General features: G+C 39.6%; 2 non-coding genes across 2 annotated transcripts; both read left to right on the top strand.

Moving 5' to 3' along the window:
• Window positions 1-10,426: 10,426 nt before the first annotated feature.
• Window positions 10,427-10,533, top strand: LOC141681691 (small nucleolar RNA R71). Its single transcript, XR_012559118.1, has one exon. It is a non-coding gene; the product is annotated as a small nucleolar RNA R71 (small nucleolar RNA).
• A 5,791-nt stretch (window positions 10,534-16,324) lies between these two features.
• Window positions 16,325-16,431, top strand: LOC141681751 (small nucleolar RNA R71). Its single transcript, XR_012559174.1, has one exon. It is a non-coding gene; the product is annotated as a small nucleolar RNA R71 (small nucleolar RNA).
• Window positions 16,432-19,195: the final 2,764 nt, after the last annotated feature.

The raw sequence follows: 19,195 nt of genomic DNA, 5'->3' as shown, positions 1-19,195 counted from the left end.
CCCGGAGTATCAAGAACCATGTTTAGGGATAGGGAATGGGACACGGTGTTTCTCTTTCTTCCTCACTGTGAGTGTGTGATTCTGTTTTGTGTACCTCACAAGTGTTTCACTCTTCTCTCCGCTCATGTTTACACTTATTCTCAAAAGTGTATCACTCATCTCATAGCTCCAAAATCCAGCTGTACCTGCAAGGAAAATCACCTTAGCCATCCTCAAGGAGGTCACATGTGGTGCAATGGGAGTTCGCAAATCCCCATCCTTGTTAGACTCGTTAGATGAATCTGAGTCATAAATAACAAGTTGCTAGTTTCCCTTTAGGGTTCCAGATTTGAACTCTGGGAAGGTAAACAATGATCCAAAGAATTTAGCATAAAGCTCAAATTTCCCTTCTAATGTCTGTGAAGACATTTCCTTGTGACTCATCAGGTAAGATCTGAATTATTGTCAACAAGTTGCCGATCTGCACCTATGTCAGATCCACTATCCGCAGATACATCCAGGGGATTTAATCCTGGGGAGGTAGACACTGACCACTGACATATGGCTATTGGATCAGTATCCTCTCCTAATACATGTAAAGGCAATTGGTCCATAAAAGAACCTTGAACAATCGAATCTGACCTTAAAATGGTCGAAACTCTTGTTTCCGTCAACTCTTCCTTTGTGTGTGTAACCTATCCTTGTGCATCAAGAATTGTTTATGTTTGAGGTGGTGACACTACATCGGATACCCTGGATGACAAGAGAATTTTAATAGACGCACCCTGTTGAGAGGATGAATCTAGTAACTGTTTTTGTGCCTTTTCAACCATTATATCTTTTGAGAAGATGTATGGGGGGTTAGCAGTTGTCTTATTTTTTATACTACTCAACTTTGTAGGAGACAGAGCTGTTGGGTTGACTTCAGAACCTTCCTGTATACATCCTGATCAAGGCTTGATCTTACTTGTTGCAAACTGTGTTGACTGCTCCAGCCCTTTGGTTTTTAAAAAGTCTTGATTAGCTTGATATTGCCCTTGTAGCTTTATTCAAGTTTCGGTTCTTTCTTTGTACCACTACATTCTGACACAGAGTTCCCAGTGCTGAATATGTCTCAGAATATTCTTGATGTTACAGATATTAATCAGAATTGCTTCTTGAATTCAGTCCCATTATATGTTCATAAGATCATTTATGTTACAGTTGCTTCCAGCTTGATCTTCTCTGATATGATCAATAACCATCTATGATGTCTTTTCTTGAGAACGCACAAACAACAACTTTGTTTATTAAGAGTAGTCATCCACCATCACTAAGGTATATTTTAACTTTGATGTGATGTAGTCTTTGACTTCTCTTCCTGACATGCCTCACATTCATCATCTTCTGAATTCCCGATGAGGCAGTCCTCTCATTAACCCCTTTTCACAAAAGATTTCTGTTAAGGAGAAAACACGCGCTAATAACACACGCAAGTATACACGTTCGCAAGTAATATAGAATAATTTCTAGTTCGTTCCAACAGAGACTCAGACTAATTATGTTCAATTAAACTCACTCACCAATGTATGATTACTTCTCAATGTTAAGACAATAACACTTAGATTTGATTAACTAATTATTAACTACAATTAACTACTAGAATTACGCACTTAATTAACACTTGAATTAACAATATTAAAACACTCATGAGATCACAACTTCATTACTACTTCGTTCAATAGCTATTGTTATTACCCTTACCATGCAACAATGATGATATTAATCGAATAACACAAAATTGATAAAAGCCAACTTTCATTGTACTAATACTATTCTACCAAACATCCACAATTAAGATAGAAGTTGAATAGGCATCAATTATGTTGAGTCCCTATATGTCTACAGAAATTGACAATATAACGATTTAAGCACAAGTTTTTCTTTTTGATTACACAGGGCGAATAAAACGGTTAGAGTTGCCCACTAATCATGCATACTCGTACATGAACCTATGCTAGCATGGCAAGTTCTAAATCTCAAGATCCACCGTCGCTTCACAAGAGATTAACACCCTATCTTATATGTTCGTGACGCACATTAGACGAATACGCACAACCAATACTAGATATCATACAATCATCACATACTACGGTATTAAACAATTAACTAAAGAACTCCATAGTAAATCCGTTACGACCCCATGATCACGATTAGCCCATGATAGTACTCATCGTCATCATGGGTTCATATGAAAACATGATAATAACACACGAGAATAATAACTAAAACTACTTATATTAAACCAGAGTACGTCACAAGAGTAAATAGGTTCAAAGTAAAGAAAACTAACATCCAACGTTACAATGAAATAGAGAATCACAAGAAAATATGCTTTCTTCGTTGCGGTGTGCTAAAACGGTCTTCTTCCTTATCTCCTCACTCTTTGATTAATACTACGATCAAACCTTTGTAAAACATCTCTGAAATCTACTTATATAGGAATCCCATAAAACCCAGATAACTCAAAAGTTGGAAGCCAAACAGAAATAGGAGTCTAAAATAATTAATATGAAATTACGACCCTGCGCGGCCGCTCAGCATTCCTGAGCGGGCGCTCAGCTTCCTGAGTGGTCGCTCAGCAGAGCTGAGCGGGCGCTCAGCCCCCTTCTGGAAACTGATCTGTTTTTCCTCCGTTTCTTCGCTGCAATCTGCTCCTATCTTCCCACTTGCAATGCTAAACACATGCCAAGCTTATTATTGATGAATTCTCTCCCGAAATGCAACTAATACCCTGAAATGCACAAACACTAGAAAAACGCATCAAATACACAAGATACTTGATTTCAAGATACCAATTCAAGCTATTATAAGACGTTTTAAGTGGTATAAAATGCCGCTTATCACACCCCCAAACTTAAATCGATGTTTGTCCTCAAGCGTCACAGACTCAAAAACAAAACAAAAACATGCATGAATGCAATCTATATGAAATGCATCGATCCCTCTTACTACGACCAAACCAACCAACTTACGACATCTCAACAAATGCAATTAGGTGAATAAAGATCAATCAAATCATACAAACTAACATACAGCCAAAAATGTGGTGTGTGCAGATGCTTAACAAATATGTTTCGAAACTAGATCAATTATCATAACTCAACCATCCTCAAGGCAATCGCATGATTATACGAAGAATAAAAATTCTAGGCACAAAGTGACTTATAACACTTCAAGAATATGGAGCTTATTACAGAATCATGCTTTTATTTACAACAACAATGCTTATTTGATCGTGCAATGAGTGAGGTCCACAAAAGACTTATACAATGGCATCCATGTCGCGAGCGTTAGGTTAGCGGATCCCAAACTATAAAAAGCCTTAGGTCACTAGGCACAAAGTCCCCTAAGAACTTAATAACTCGAATACCAAAGAGCCCACTCGTGATCAATTATGCATTAATTCTGTATTTTTTTCTCTTTTTTTTCTTTCTTTTTTTCTTCTTTTATTTTTCTATATTTTTCTTCTTCTTTTTTTAAACTTTCTGAGCAAGTGTGTTTCGCTCCATCTTGCTCAACCCTAGACTACTCGCATAAAAATACGAGCCGGCTACTAGACATTTGACGCCTAGCCACAATTAGCAATGAATGCCATTTTTCACTCTATTTTTTTCTTTTCATGCCTTTTATCACTAAGAACCTATTATAAAATTCTAAGCATAATCAATAGATTAACCTCGAAAACCATTAAACCATAACAACAATCTAGTCCTTAAGCATTCTCTAAGACTTAGTGAAATTACATGTGTTTCTAGCATGCATATCAACCAACACGACTCAATATCACTTTAACGCTATCACTATACTCGCATCAACATCACAAATCAATTGGTAAATCAGCGCAAAAGGGATCATGGTATATGCATGAGCTACATGACATGATAAATAAATAAAGCTACATAAAAACTAAATGGCAAAAAAAAATGCAATTATATGAACTAAATTATCATGAATATTCAACTATATGACACACACACAAAATATTCCTTAACTACCACCCCCAAACTTAAAATCTTCACTGTCCCCAGTGAAGGTAGTAGAAAGGAACACAGGGTATACCTAATCGGAGAGATCATCATCATCATCACCCTCAGAGGGTGGTGTATCAGGAGGCGGATATGCAGAGTCCTCACCAAAAACTGGCCACTGGATGTCAACTCCAACCTCGAAAAGCAGTCCCAAGTGCAAGGGTGAGCTCCTGAGCAAACCTGCTATGTGTCTCGTACATAGCGTCCATCCTTCTTGACAGTCTCCTATACTGGGCATCAGCCATCCCAGCACCCTCCTGAGCTCTAGAAGAACCAGCCTCATCTCACCTTGGCCTCGCCATGGTAGCACCTCGTGGTGGACGCCCTCCTGGAAGACGATAACCCAGCCCATGCTCCTCGGGCTCACCACCGGTCCACTCCTGCATCGCATGCAGAGTTCCGGAGTCAATAAGAGCAGCCGACAACTGCAACTGCTCATGAGACGGCCACTGAACTCCCACTGCTCGGCAAAGCTTTGTAACTGTGAATGCATAAGGGATGTTCATTTGCTTAGCTCTCCTCAAAAACTTCAGAATTCCTTGGTAGATGAACTCACCAAGGTCCACATAGTACTCCTCATTCAAAATTCCCCATAACAACTGTGCTCTCTCAACTGTGACCTCATGTGCATGCGAAGTAGGCAGAATATTAGCACAAATAAAAGCAGTCCATGCACGGGCATACCTATTCATCACGATCGCCGAAAAGTGACGATACTCGTTAGTCCCATTCTTGAAGGTCCAATTTGTGCCCGGCCTACAGAGAGTGGCACAAATCAAATCCAAGTCAAAATCCTCAGCAGTCTTCTCCTTCCAATTCTCCTTCGTGGGCTTCCTCTGTCGCTGCCCAATCACACGGCGAATCGCCGCAGGGTGATAATCAACCATCATCCCCCGGACCACAGAATACCCATTCTTCACAGCCTTCATGTTCGCATAGAACTCGCGAACCACGCTCATCGGCACTCCTTCAGGAGACTCACAAAAAGCAATCCAACCCTTCTCATCTATCATAGGCAACAACTCACCATCCCTCCCCGATGGTAAGAACCCCCTCTCCTTCAAAATTGGCTTCCCCAGAAGCCTAGTGTACTCCTCCTCAGCAGCCCTATCATTCAAACGAGGCCTCACAGCAGTACCCTCGAAGAATCAGCAGTAGGGACAGTGCTGCTACTACCGATAGTCCTGGATCTCTTGGGTGCCATTGAAACTGAGTAAAAGTGTTAAAGATTTATGTTTTTGGGTTCAGGAGAGAGTTTAAGGTTTGAAAGTGTATGGGGAGTATATGGAATAGGTGTATGTATATATAGGGTAGGGATTAGGGTAAAATTTGATTAGGAGTGGGTTTGAGGGTTAAAAACATGGGATAATGGGGAAATAGGTCGTGGGTAATGGGCTGTATTTTATTTTTTTATTTTTCAGATTTTTTTGGATTTTTATTGGACTTAAAAAATTTCTCCCAGTCGGCCCCTGAGCGGGCGCTCAGGGGTCTTCTGGAATTTTTTTTTCCTTGCCCTATTTTTCTGATTTTTTTGTGCTTTTAGATAGGTTACTAACTTCTAAGGGTTCCTGTAACAATAAATCATGGGTTGCCTCCCACGAAGCGCTTCTTTTTCGTCATTAGCTTGACATAGCGTACCTTACTCAAGTTGAAAATAAAACGGCACTAACCACTTCCCGATTTGCCGTGTCCCCATAGTAGTGCTTCAAACGCTGACCATTAACCTTGAATGCTTGGTCCAGATCATTCTCAAAAATCTCCACCGCTCCGTGTGGAAACACAGTTTTGACAATAAAATGTCCCGACCACCTTGATTTCAACTTCCCAGGAAAAAGTCAGAGACGAGAGTTGAATAAAAGAACTTGCTACCCCGGCACGAATAACTTAGGATGTAGCTTCCTGTCGTGCCACCTTTTCACTTTTTCCTTGTACATTTTGTTGTTTTCGTATGCTTAGAGTCGAAATTCATCAAGTTCATTAAGCTGAAGCATTCGCTTCTTTCCAGCTGCATCTAGATCCAGGTTCAACTTCTTCAACGCCCAATAGGCCTTATGCTCAAGCTCCGAAGGTAAATGACATCCCTTACCATACACAAGTTGAAACGGGGACATCCCAAGTAGAGTCTTATATGCTGTTTTATAAGCCCAAACAGCTTCATCGGGCTTTAAAGACCAATCCTTCCTTGACAGACAAACAACCTTCTCTAAAATGCGCTTGATCTCTCTGTTAGACACTTCTGTTTGACCATTTGTTTGCGGATGATAGGCAGTAGCAACTCGATGATTCAGATTGTAGTGCTGCATCATAGAAGTAAACTTACGGTTGCAGAAATGCGACCCTTCATCACTTATGATTACTCGTGGCGTTCTAAACCTTGTGAAAATCTGCTTATGAAGAAAATTCAACACTGCCTTTGCATCATTCGTCGATAGAGCTTTGACTTCTACCCATTTTGAGACATAATCGACTGCCAGCAAGATGTACTGATTATTGCAGGACGAGACAAAAGGCCCCATGAAATTGATTCCCCAGACATCAAAGACCTCGACTTCAAGCATCACATTTAACGGCATCTCATCCTTTCTCGTAAGATTTCCACTCTTTGGCAATGATCACACCTTAAACCGAACTGATGAGCATCCTTAAACAAAGTAGGCCAGAATAAACCTGCTTGCAGAATACGAGCTGCCGTCTTCTCACCACCATAGTGTCCACCATAAACTGTGGAGTGGCAGTCTCGTAATATCCCCTCCGTCTCACAGAATGGGATACATCTCCTGATGATCTGGTCAGCTTCCTGTCTAAACAAATACGGTTCATCCCACATATACCACTTCACCTCATGCAGAAACTTCTTCTTTTGAGCTGTGGTCAAATTAGGAGGCATTATATTGCTGACAAGATAATTCAAAATATCTGCAAACCATGGCTCTTCCTCCTGAACTGCGAACAACTGCTCATCTGGAAAAGATTCGTTGATCAATGTCGTATCATGTGAAGTAGACTCGGGATTCTCCAATCTAGAGAGATGGTCAGCTACTTGATTCTTAGTACCTTTTCGATCCTTGATCTCTAACTCAAATTCCTGTAGTAAGAGCACCTAATGAATGAGTCTCGGCTTCGAATCCTTCTTGGAAACTAAATAGCGAATGGCCGCATGATCAGTGAACACTGTCACCTTTGTCCCAAGCAAATAAGATCGAAATTTTTCGAAACCAAAGACTATAGCCAAGAGCTCTTTCTCAGTAGTGGTGTAGTTTATTTGGGCCCCATTTAAGGTCTTTCTAGCATAGTAGACCACATGAAAGAGGTTATTCTTGCGCTGCCCAAGAACTGCACCCACCGCATAATCACTTGCATCACACATCATCTCAAAAGGCTCTGTCCAATCGGGTGCTGTAATAACTGGTGCAGTTATGAAACTCTTCTTAAGAGTCTCAAATGCCGTTAAGCAGTCATCATCAAATTTAAAAGGCACATCCTTCTCAAGCAAGTTACACAACGGCTTAGATATCTTCCAAAAGTCCTTGATGAAATGCCGATAAAAACCCGCATGACCAAGAAAACTACGAATTCCTTTCACTGAAATAGGTGGTGGAAGATTTTCAATGACTCCCACCTTGGCTTTGTCCACCTCAAGACCCTTGCTAGAGACCTTATGCCCAAGAATAATGCCTTCACGCACCATAAAATGACATTTTTCCCAATTGAGCACCAAATTAGTTTCCACATACCTTTTGAGTACTGCACAAAGATTATTCAAACATTCATCATACGAATGTTCAAAGACGGAGAAGTCGTCCATGAACACCTCGACATTATTTCCAATCATGTCAGAGAATATAGCCATCATACATCTCTGAAAAGTGGTCAGCGCGCCACATAACCCAAAAGAAACTCTGCGAAAAGCAAACGTGCCAAATGGACAAGTGAAGGTAATCCTTTATTGATCCTCTGGTGCAATACAAATCTGATTATACCCTGAATAGCCATCCAGAAGACAATAATACTCATGACCAGCCAACCTATCAAGCATCTGATCAATAAACGGAAGAGGGAAGTGATCCTTCCTCATGGCCTTGTTCAACTTTCTGTAGTCCGTGCATACTTTCCATCCTGTGACTGTTCGAGTGGGGATGAGCTCATTCTTCTCATTTGCTACCACAGTGATACCTCCTTTCTTAGGTACACATTGCACGGGGCTCACTCAAGAACTGTCAGAAATAGGATAAATGATTCCTGCATCCAGCCACTTCAGAATTTCTTTCTTCACCATTTCTTTCATGATAGGATTAAGTCTGCGCTGTTGCTCAACAGGTGGCTTACTACCCTCTTCTAGAAGAATCTTATGCATGCAGTATGAGGGGCTGATCCCTTTTATGTCTGCTATAATCCATCCGATAGCCGATTTGAATTCTCTCAAGATCCTTAAGAGCTTGTTCTCCTCACTACCTGAAAGGTCAGATGCAATAATAACAGGTAAAGTAGATGCATCACCTAAAAAAGTATACCTCAAGTGTTCAGGCAATGGTTTAAGCTCCAAGGTAGGTGCTTCCTCAATCGATGGTTTGAGCTTTCCTTCAACATTTTTGAGGTCAGAAGTACCAAGAGATTCAAATGGCATGTCTAGTTTTCGCCTCCAGGGAGAAGCATTTAGATATTGTAGTTGCTCATTGCCATCCTCATCATCACTGTCAAAATCCCCCACTAAGGCCTTCTCTAATGCATCAGACATTAGCATATGATCAAGTTCTGAAGTAACCGCAGAATCAATCAAATCCACTCTTAAGCACTCCTCATCTTCTGTAGGGAATTTCATTACTTTGAATACATTGAATGTCACATCCTGATCCTGCACCCGCATAGTAAGTTCACCTTTCTGCACATCTATCAAGGTATGACCTGTAGCCAAGAAAGGTCTTCCCAAGATTATGGGAATCTTCTTATCTTCCTCGAAATCCAGAATAACAAAGTCTGCAGGAAAGAAGAGCTTATCCACCTTTACTAGAACATCCTCCACTATGCCTCTTGGGCAAGTAATAGAACGATCAACCAATTGTAGAGACATGTAGGTGGGCTTTAGATCAGGCAAATTCAACTTTTTAAAGATCGACAACGGCATCAGATTGATGCTTGCTCCCAAATCACAAAGGCACTTATCAAAAGACAACTTGCCAATGGTGCAAGAAATGGTGAAGCTACCTGGATCTTTAAGCTTTGGAGGTAACTTTTGCTGTAGTACAGCACTGCATTCTTCCGTTAGAGCATCTGTCTCAAGTTCATCCAGTTTCACCTTCCTTGAAAGAATACTCTTCATAAATTTCGCATAACTAGGCATTTGCTCCAGAGCCTCAGCGAAAGGTATATTGATGTGAAGTTTCTTGAACACCTCCAGAAACTTACCGAACTGCTTATCCAGCTTTTGTTGTTGCAATCACTTAGGGAAAGGTGGTGGAGGATAGAGCTGTTTCTCCCCTGTATTACCCTCAGGCAGAGTGTGTTCAACAGTAGTCTTCCTTGATTCCGCCGCTTTCTCCTTTTGCTTAGCTTCTTCATCTCCAACTTCAGCTTCTCCTTCTTTTGCTTTTTCAGCATCAGCAACTTTTCCAGACCTTAAAGTAATAGCCTTGACTTGCTCTTTAGCTTCCTTCCTTCCTGGCACTTCAGTGTCGCTGGGAAGTGTGCCAGGTTGACGATTGAGCACTGCATTGGCTAATTAACCGATTTGATTTTCCAAGGTCTTGATAGAAACTGCCTGGCTTTTGCACAACAGCTTAAGTTTCTCAAAATCAGCACTAGAGGGTGGAGCTGCACCTCCTTGTTGAGGATATGATTGCCTTTGAGCATAATGCTGTGGTTGCTGGAATCCAGGTGGATTGAACTGTTTACTTACGCCTTGCTGATATGGTTGCTGAATAGCATTTTGATTATTACTCCAGCTAAAATTTGGATGATTTCTATTATTAGGATGATAAGTAGCTGGCACAGGCTGCTGTTGTCGCTGATAATTGTTCACATACTGAACAGATTCATTAACAAGAGAACACTGATCCATAGCATGAGAACCTGCACAAAGCTCACAGACCATAGTTATCTGATTGACCCCATAGGTGGCTAGAGAATCGACCTTCATAGACAGCGCTTGGAGCTGCGCTGTAATAGCTGTAGCTGCATCGACTTCCAGAATACCTGCTACCTTCCCAAGCATCATCCTTTGAGTTGGGTTTTGATGCTCATTTGCAGCCATAGTCTCAATAAGATTATAAGCCTCAGTATAGCTTTTGGCCCACAAGGCGCCTCCAGCTGCTGCATCAAGCATGGGCCGAGATTGGGCCCCCAAGCCATTATAGAAACCAGTGATCACCATCCAATCAGGCATTCTATGATGTGGACACTTTCTCAACATCTCCTTGTAGCGCTCCCAAGCTTCACAAATAGATTCTGTAGGTTGTTGCGCAAACTGAGTAAGAGCACTCCTCATAGCAACAGTCTTCGCCATTGGATAAAACTTCACCAGAAACTTTTGTGCAAGATCTTGCCAAGTAGTGATAGACCCAGCTGGTTCAGAATATAACCAGTCCTTAGCTTTATCCCTCAGAGAGAATGGGAAAAGCCTCAGCTTGATAGCCTCATCAGTCACACCATTATATTTGAAAGTACTGCAGATCTCGACAAAATTCCTTATGTGCATGTTGGGGTCTTCAGTCGCAACACCTCCGAAAGAAACAGAATTCTGTACCATCTAAATAGTGCCCGGCTTGATTTCAAAGTTATTGGCCTCAATAGCCGGGTGCATGATGCTAGACTGAATGTCATCAATTTTGGGCCGAGAAAAGTCCATAAGAGCTGGTTCTGCCGGAACTAAACGATCACCCATGGTTACTGGCTCTTTCTGCTCACTTCCTGAATCCGAATCTTTAAAATCTATCTTCTCCGGAATATCAAGAACTTCGTCTGTCTCCTCAGCCATATCTAAAGTCCTCTTGCGAGCACGAGAACGAGTTTGCAAAAACGCTCACTAAAGTACCTGAAACACAACCGGAAACAATAAGTAACACGTCTTAATCACTGAGTCCTAATGACCAATGATGGTAAGTACATAAACAAAACAAATATGCCGAGTCCCCGGCAGCGGCGCCAAAAACTTGTTAAGGCGAAAAAAAGCGCTAATAACACACGCAAGTATACGCGTTCGCAAGTAATATAGAATACTTTCTAGTTCGTTCCCACAGAGACTCGGACTAATTATGTTCAATTAAACTCACTCACCAATGTATGATTACTTCTCAATGTTAAGACTATAACACTTAGATTTGATTAACTAATTATTAACTACAATTAACTACTAGAATTACGCACTTAATTAACACTTGAATTAACAATATTAAAACACTCATGAGATAACAACTTCATTACTACTTCCTTCAATAGCTATTGTTATTACCCTTAGCATGCAACAGTGATGATATTAATCAAATAACACGAAACTGATAAAAGCCAACTTTCATTGTACTAATACCATTCTACCAAACATCCACAATTAAGATAGAAGTTGAATAGGCATCAATTATGTTGAGTCCCTATATGTCTACAGAAATTGACAACATAACGATTTAAGCACAAGTTTTTCTTTTTGATTACACAGGGCGAATAAAACGGTTCGAGTTACCCACTAATCATGCATACTCGTACATGAACCTATGCTAGCATGGCAAGTTCTAAATCTCAAGATCCACCGTCACTTCACAAGAGATTAACACCCTATCTTATATGTTCGTGACGCACATAAGACGAATACGCACAACCAATACTAGATATTATAAAATCATCACATACTACGGTATTAAAAAATTAACTAAAGAACTCCATAGTAAATCCATTACGACCCCATGATCACGATTAGCCCATGATAGTACTCATCGTCATCATGGGTTCATATGAAAACATGATAATAACACACGAGAATAATAACTAAAACTACTTATATTAAACCAGAGTACGTCACAAGAGTAAATAGGTTCAAAGTAAAGAAAACTAGCATCCAACGTTATAATGAAATAAAGAATTACAAGAAAATATGCTTCCTCTTCATTGCGGTGTGCTAAAACGGTCTTCTTCCTTATCTCCTCGCTCTTTAATTAATACTACGATCCAACCTTTGTAAAACGTCTCTGAAATCTACTTATATAGGAGTCTCATAAACCCAGATAACTCAGAAGTTGGAAGCCAAATAGAAATAGGAGTCTAAAATAATTAATATGAAATTACGACCCTGCGCGGCCGCTCAGCATTCCTGAGCGGGCGCTCAGCTTCCTGAGCGGTCGCTCAGCAGAGCTGAGCGGGCGCTCAGCCCCCTTCTGGAAACTGATCTATTTTTCCTCCGTTTCTTCACTGCAATCTGCTCCTATCTTCCCACTTGCAATGCTAAACACATGCCAAGGCTTATTATTGATGAATTCTCTCCTGAAATGCAACTAATACCCTAAAATGCACAAACACTAGAAAAACGCATCAAATACACAAAATACTTGATTTCAAGACACCAATTCAAGCTATTATAAGACGCTCTAAGTGGTATAAAATGCCACTTATCAATTTCCTTGAGTTGATGTTCAAGGGTGAGAGCTTCTAATGCCATAGCTAAACTTTTGTCAGATGAAGCTTTACAGTAGAAACCATTGACTTCACCTTTCTTGAGATTTCAGCTTAGCTACGAGCATATTCTTCCCTTACTCTAAGAAGAGCAAGCTTTTCAACCTTCCTGCTTCAGATGAGACACTAATCCTTCATTGAATTGACATTTTATCCTTTGATGCAGAACTGTTTGATAAGAGGATTTGTGCCTTGATTCTTTAACAAGAAAGATGCTTCAAGTGTTATCAGCGACACCAATGATTGGTTATTATCATTGATACCAATTTTTGATCCATCCCAACTCTTTTCCGTGCAAGATTTTCAGAAGTTAATCTTTCTCATGTTAAAGTTTGATCTCTATAACTAATGAACATGGTTTTAAGATATCTTCTCAACTCATTAATATCATCAGTATGAAAGGCATAAGTAGTTTGAGGTACCTTTAACTCAGCAGCTTCAGAACTGCTATCAGCATTTGCCATATAAGCATTTGCCATCAAGGCATAGTTCTCTTCACTTTCAGAATTTGAAGTGTCTGTCCAGCTTTTCTTCTTTGTGACAAGAGACTTGCCTTTGTCACTCTTCACTTTCTTGCAATCAGGAGATATGTGTCCTTTCTCACCACAGTTGTAGCATTTGACATTTGTGTAATCTCCTCTGTCAGACTTCCCTCCTTTGCCTTCAGATTTTCTGAAACTCTTCTTATCAGAACTTGCACCTTTCCTGGAAAACTTCTTTCCCTTCCTGAACTTTCTGTATGCAATCCTTGTGATTCCTTTCACCATAAGAGCACACAGCTTCATCATCTCTTCATCAGCATCCATCTCAGGCAAGCTTCCAGTTTCTGAGTCATCATCACTATCAGAACTTGATGACTCAGTATCAGACTTTGTGATGAGCGCTTTTCCCTTGCCTTTCCTTGAGGTAGCTGCCTTGGGGAATTCTTCTTCAACCTTAAGAGCAACTGTCCTTGATTTTCCTCCTTTCCTCTTACTTCTTTGTTCCATCACAAGTTCATGAGTCTTGAGCATCCCATAAATTTCATCAAGAGTTGTTTCATCAAGATTATAGTTGTCTCTCATAATTTTTGCCTTCAAATCCCAACTTTCAGGAAGAGCTAACAGGAATTTAAGGTTTGAATCTTCAAGATCATACTCCTTATTAACTAGTGACAAATCATTCAAGAGTTTGACAAATCTGTCATATAAATCAGTCAATGACTCATTAGGCTTTGAGTCAAAGTGTTCATACTCTTGAGTGAGTATTGTCTTCCTGTTCTTCTTAATCGAATCAGTTCCCTGGCACCTTGTCTCCAAGGCATCCCATATCTCCTTTGCAGTCTTGTAGTTAATTACCCTGTTTGACATTACGTTATCAATGGCACTATGCAGCAAGTGTCGTACCTTAGCATCCTTAGCAATTGATGTTATATCTTCAGCAGTGTAATCACTCTTCTCCTTTGGTACAGACTTTGCTGCTTCACCTGCAACTACAACAACGAGCTTTGTTGGCTTGTGAGGTCCTTCATTGATTCTGTCAAGATATTCTGGATTTGTAGCTTTCAGAAACATAGTCATCCTCACCTTCCATATGGGATATTCAGATGGTTTCAGTATGGGAACTCTAATAGCCTCATATCGACTATGGATTTGAGTCTTTGGGGGTTCTTCAGTTTTGGTGGGCTTGGTTGGAGTTTCTGCTTCAGACATGATTGTTTTTGGATCTTAAATTGTTTGTGTGTTAACAGATAGGCTCTGATACCACTTGTTAGGTCACACACACTGTAGAAGGGGGTTGAATACAGTGTTTATCACAATCAAATCAAATTAAAGAACTCAAGTAACAGAAAACAAACTTTATTCAATATAATAAAATCTGTTACAATATGGAACTGTCCTCTCTCAGTGATGAACAAATATCACGAGAGCTGCTAGGGTTATAATGAATAATATTCTCGATAATGATAACACTTATAGTGTAAACCTTATGTCTGTGTTTATATATCACACAGTTACAAGATAATCGCTAATTGATATGGAATATAATTCTGCTTCCTAAAATATATCAATCAGTTATCTTTTCTTCCAAGTATTCCATTCTTCACAGAATTCCTTCTTCATGCATATCTCTTCTTACGTTTGTCTTGATCTTCTTTCCTTTCAATCAGCCGTCTTCCTTATCTGAAAGTTTCCTTTAAGTCCTGATATTATCTCCTGAATCTTAAGTACTGATAACTTAAGTTCTGACTTCAGTATAAGTGCTGATTTCAGTTAAGTACTGATTTGTCCTATTTAAGTAAGATCTGAAAACTAAACATAAATTATATTAGTCATGACATTATCAAATATATCTAACAATCTCCCCCAACTTGTAAATTAGCATAATATACAAGTTTAACAGATATTTGATGATGTCAAAAACATTAAGTACAAATGCATGAGAATTTAACTAGATAACTACAACTTACAATCCTTAAAGCTTTACTGAATTTAACTTCTGATAACAACTTCAGTCTGTATACATATCAGAATTTGAGCAGTTGTAGATCTTGACTTGGCTTCACTTTCTGATCTCTTTTATGTCAGGAGTTGTTCTGAGATAGTTCTTTAACAAACATCTCTCAGCATATCTGAGTTCATCAATCATCCTCCTTTTAGCATCTTTGTGTTCTGCAGTATCTTCACCAGTTTGGAAGATAGCATATTCGAGATCATTAATTTTTGCTTTTCTCAAGTCCTGATCTAGTCTTATGACTTAGGCTTTGTCAGACTCTAGATTGAATTCAAGTCCCTTAATACCAAGATATGTTCTGATCTTTGCAGTATTAGGCTTCATATTAACAATATCACCCTTGTGATCTCTGTACTTGGGACAGTATGTGATGTCAGACTTTATAGAATAAAGCCTTTTCCTGTCTCTGAATTTGAGTCTTCAAATAGTTTGCAGCACTTTATGTTATTCTGTCATTCACTTGAAGTAAGAATAAAACATGTTCTAGTTCCTCAAAATACTTCAGTGGTATAGCATTTTCCCTTATATGGTAAACCCTTCCATCTGTCATGAAATATAACAAGATGTGTTCTTTCAAGAAGGTATGGTAGACCATACATATTCTAGTTGATTCAATCTTTCAGGAGTTGCTCCAACACCTGGTTCACTTAAGGAAGTTAGATCATTGGTTGTGTTCTGCACTCTTTCATCAGCACTACCCAATCCAGATTTATCTCTTTCTTCCTTTCCAGTAACCACTCTTGCTTCAAAACCACTTGCTGCAGTCTTCAAAGGTTGAGTCTGTTTGGATTTAGTGAATCCTGGTAGGAGTAACTTTGAGGATTTAACATGAGCAATGTCAGAGGTTTCCTTTGACTTATCTTCTGATATCAAGTCAACTTGAGCTATGTCAGAGGTTGCTTGCTTCATTGTTATATCAGAACTAACTATATCTTGACTCTGAATAACTTGAGACAGGCATCATCCTCTGAGTTGGGTTTTGATGCTCATTTGCAGCCATAGTCTCGATAAGATTATAAGCCTCAGTATAGCTTTTAGCCCATAAGGCGCCTCCAGCTGCTGCATCGAGCATGGGCCGAGATTGGGCCCCCAAACCATTATAGAAACCAGTGATCACCATCCAATCGGGTATTCCATGATGTGGACACTTCCTCAACATTTCCTTGTAGCATTCCCAAGCTTCGCACATAGATTCTGTAGGTTGCTGCGCAAACTGAGTAAGAGCACTCCTCATAGCAGCAGTCTTTGCCATCGGATAAAACTTCACCAGAAACTTTTACGCAAGATCTTGCCAAGTAGTGATGGACCCAGCTGGTTCAGAATGTAACCAGTCCTTAGCTTTGTCCCTCAGTGAGAATGGGAAAAGCCTCAGCTTGATAGCCTCATCAGTCACGCCATTATACTTGAAAGTGCTGCAGATCTCGACAAAATTCCTTATGTGCATGTTGGGGTCTTCAGTCGCAGCTCCTCCAAAAGAAACAGAATTCTGCACCATCTGAATAGTGCCCGGCTTGATTTTAAAGGTGTTAGCTTGAATAGCCGGATGAAGAATGTTTGACTGAATGTCATCAATTTTTGGCCGAGAAAAATCCATAAGAGCTGGATCAGCCTGAACAATACGATCACCCATGATTACTGGTTCTTTTCGCTCAGTTCCTGAATCCGAATCTTCAAAATCTAACTTCTACGGAATATCAAGAACTTCGTCTGTCTCCTCAGCTGTATCTAAAGTCCTCTTACGAGTACGAGAACGAGTTTGCATAAACGCTCGCTAAAGTACCTGAAACACAACAGGAAACAATAAGTAACAACTACGTCCTAATCACTGAGTCCTAATGACCAATGATGGTAAGTACATAAACTAAACAAATATGCCGAGTCCTCGGCAGCGGCGCCAAAAACTTGTTAGGGCGAAAACACGCGCTAATATTCACGCAAGTATACGCGTTCGCAAGTAATATAGAATACTTTCTAGTTCGTTCCCACAGAGACTCAGACTAATTATTGTCTAATTAAACTCACGCACCAATGTATGATTACTTCTCAATGTTAAGACACTAACACTTAGAATTATTGACTAAATTTTAACTACAATTAATTACTTAATTTATCACTTAATTAACACTTCAATTATCAATATTAAAACACTCATGAGATCACAACTTCATTACTACTTCCTTCAATAGTTATTGTTATTACCTTTAACGTGTGACAGTGATGATATTAATCGAATAACACGAAACTGATAAAAGCCAACTTTCATTGTACTAATACCATTCTACCAAACATCCACAATTAAGATAGAAGTTGAATAGGCATCAATTATGTTGAGTTCCTATATGTCTACAGAAATTGACAACACAACGATTTAAGCACAAGTTATTCCTTTTAATTACACATGGCGAATAAAACTGTTAGAGTTACCCACTAATCATGCACATCATACATGAACCTATGCTAGAATGGCAAGTTCTAAATCTCAAGATCCACCGTCGCTTCACAAGAGATTAACACCCTATCTTATATGTTCGCGACGCACATAAGACGAATACGCACAACCAATACTAGATATCATACAATCATCACACACTAAAGTATTAAACAATTAACTAAAGAATTCCATAGTAAATCTGTTGCAACCCCACGATCACGATTAGCCCATAATAGCACTTATCCTCATCATGGGTTCATATGAAATCATGATAAGCAAACACAAGAAAATAATAACTAAACTAATTATATTAAACCAGAGTACGTCACAAGAGTAAATAGGTTCGAAGTAAGAAAACTAGCATCCAACGTTACAACAGAACAAGAATCACAAGAAAATATGCTTCCTCTTCGTTGCTGTGTGCTAAAACGGACTTCTTCCTTATCTCCTTCGCTCCTTGCTTAATACCACGATCCTCTCTCGTGAAAACGTCTCCAAATCTACTTATATAATAGTCCCATAAAACTCAGATTACATAGAAGTGGAAGCCAAACAGAAGTAGAAGTCTAAAAACAACTATTTAATTTCCCGACCCTACGCGGCCGCTCAGCATAGCTGAGCAGGCACTCAGCTTTCTGCGCGGCCGCTCAGTATTGCTGAGCGGGCGCTCAGGACCCTACTGGAAAAATCCAGAGTTTGCTCTGTTTCTTCGCTGTAATCTGCCCCTTTCTTTCCTCTCTCAATGGTGAACACATGCCAAGGCTTATTCTTGATGATTACTCCTCCGAAATGCAACTAATACCCTGAAATGCATAAACACTAGAAAAACGCATCAAATACACAAAATACTTGATTTCAAGGCACCAATTTAAGCCATTTTAAGATGTTCTAAGTGGTATAAAATGCCACTTATCACACCCCCAAACTTAAATCGATGCTTGTCCTCAAGCGTCACAGACTCAAAAACAAATAAAAACATGCATGAATGCAATCTATATGAAAATGCAGCGATCCCCCTTACTACGAACAAACCAACCAAATTGCAACATCTCAACAAATGCAGTTAGGCGACTAAAGATCAATAAACTCATGCAAACGAACATACAGCCAGAAACATGGTGTGTCAGATGCTTAACAGATATGCTTCGGAACTAGACCAATTATTATGACTCAATTATGATCAAGGCAATCACATGATTATACAAAGAATAAAAATTCTAGGCACAAAGTGACATATAACACTACAAGAATTTTGGAGCTTATTACGGAATCATGTTTTTTATTTACGACAACAATGCTTATTTGACCGTGCAATGAGTGAGGTCCACAAAAGACTTATACAATGGAATCCATGTAACGAGCGTTAGGTTAGCGGATCCCAGACTCTAAAAGCCTTAGGTCACTAGGCACAAAGTCCCTTAAGAACTTAATAACTCAAATACCAAAGAGCCCACTCGTGATCAATTATGCATAACACCACAAATTTTTTTTCTTTTCTTCTTTTTTTTTTCTTTTTTTTTTTCAAAATTTCTGAGCAAGTGCGTTTCGCTACATCTTGCTCAACCCTAGA

Source organism: Apium graveolens, chromosome 8 (genome assembly GCF_009905375.1).
Source record: "Apium graveolens cultivar Ventura chromosome 8, ASM990537v1, whole genome shotgun sequence".
Taxonomy (NCBI): domain Eukaryota; kingdom Viridiplantae; phylum Streptophyta; class Magnoliopsida; order Apiales; family Apiaceae; genus Apium; species Apium graveolens.
This window is presented reverse-complemented; position numbering and strand designations above follow the sequence as displayed.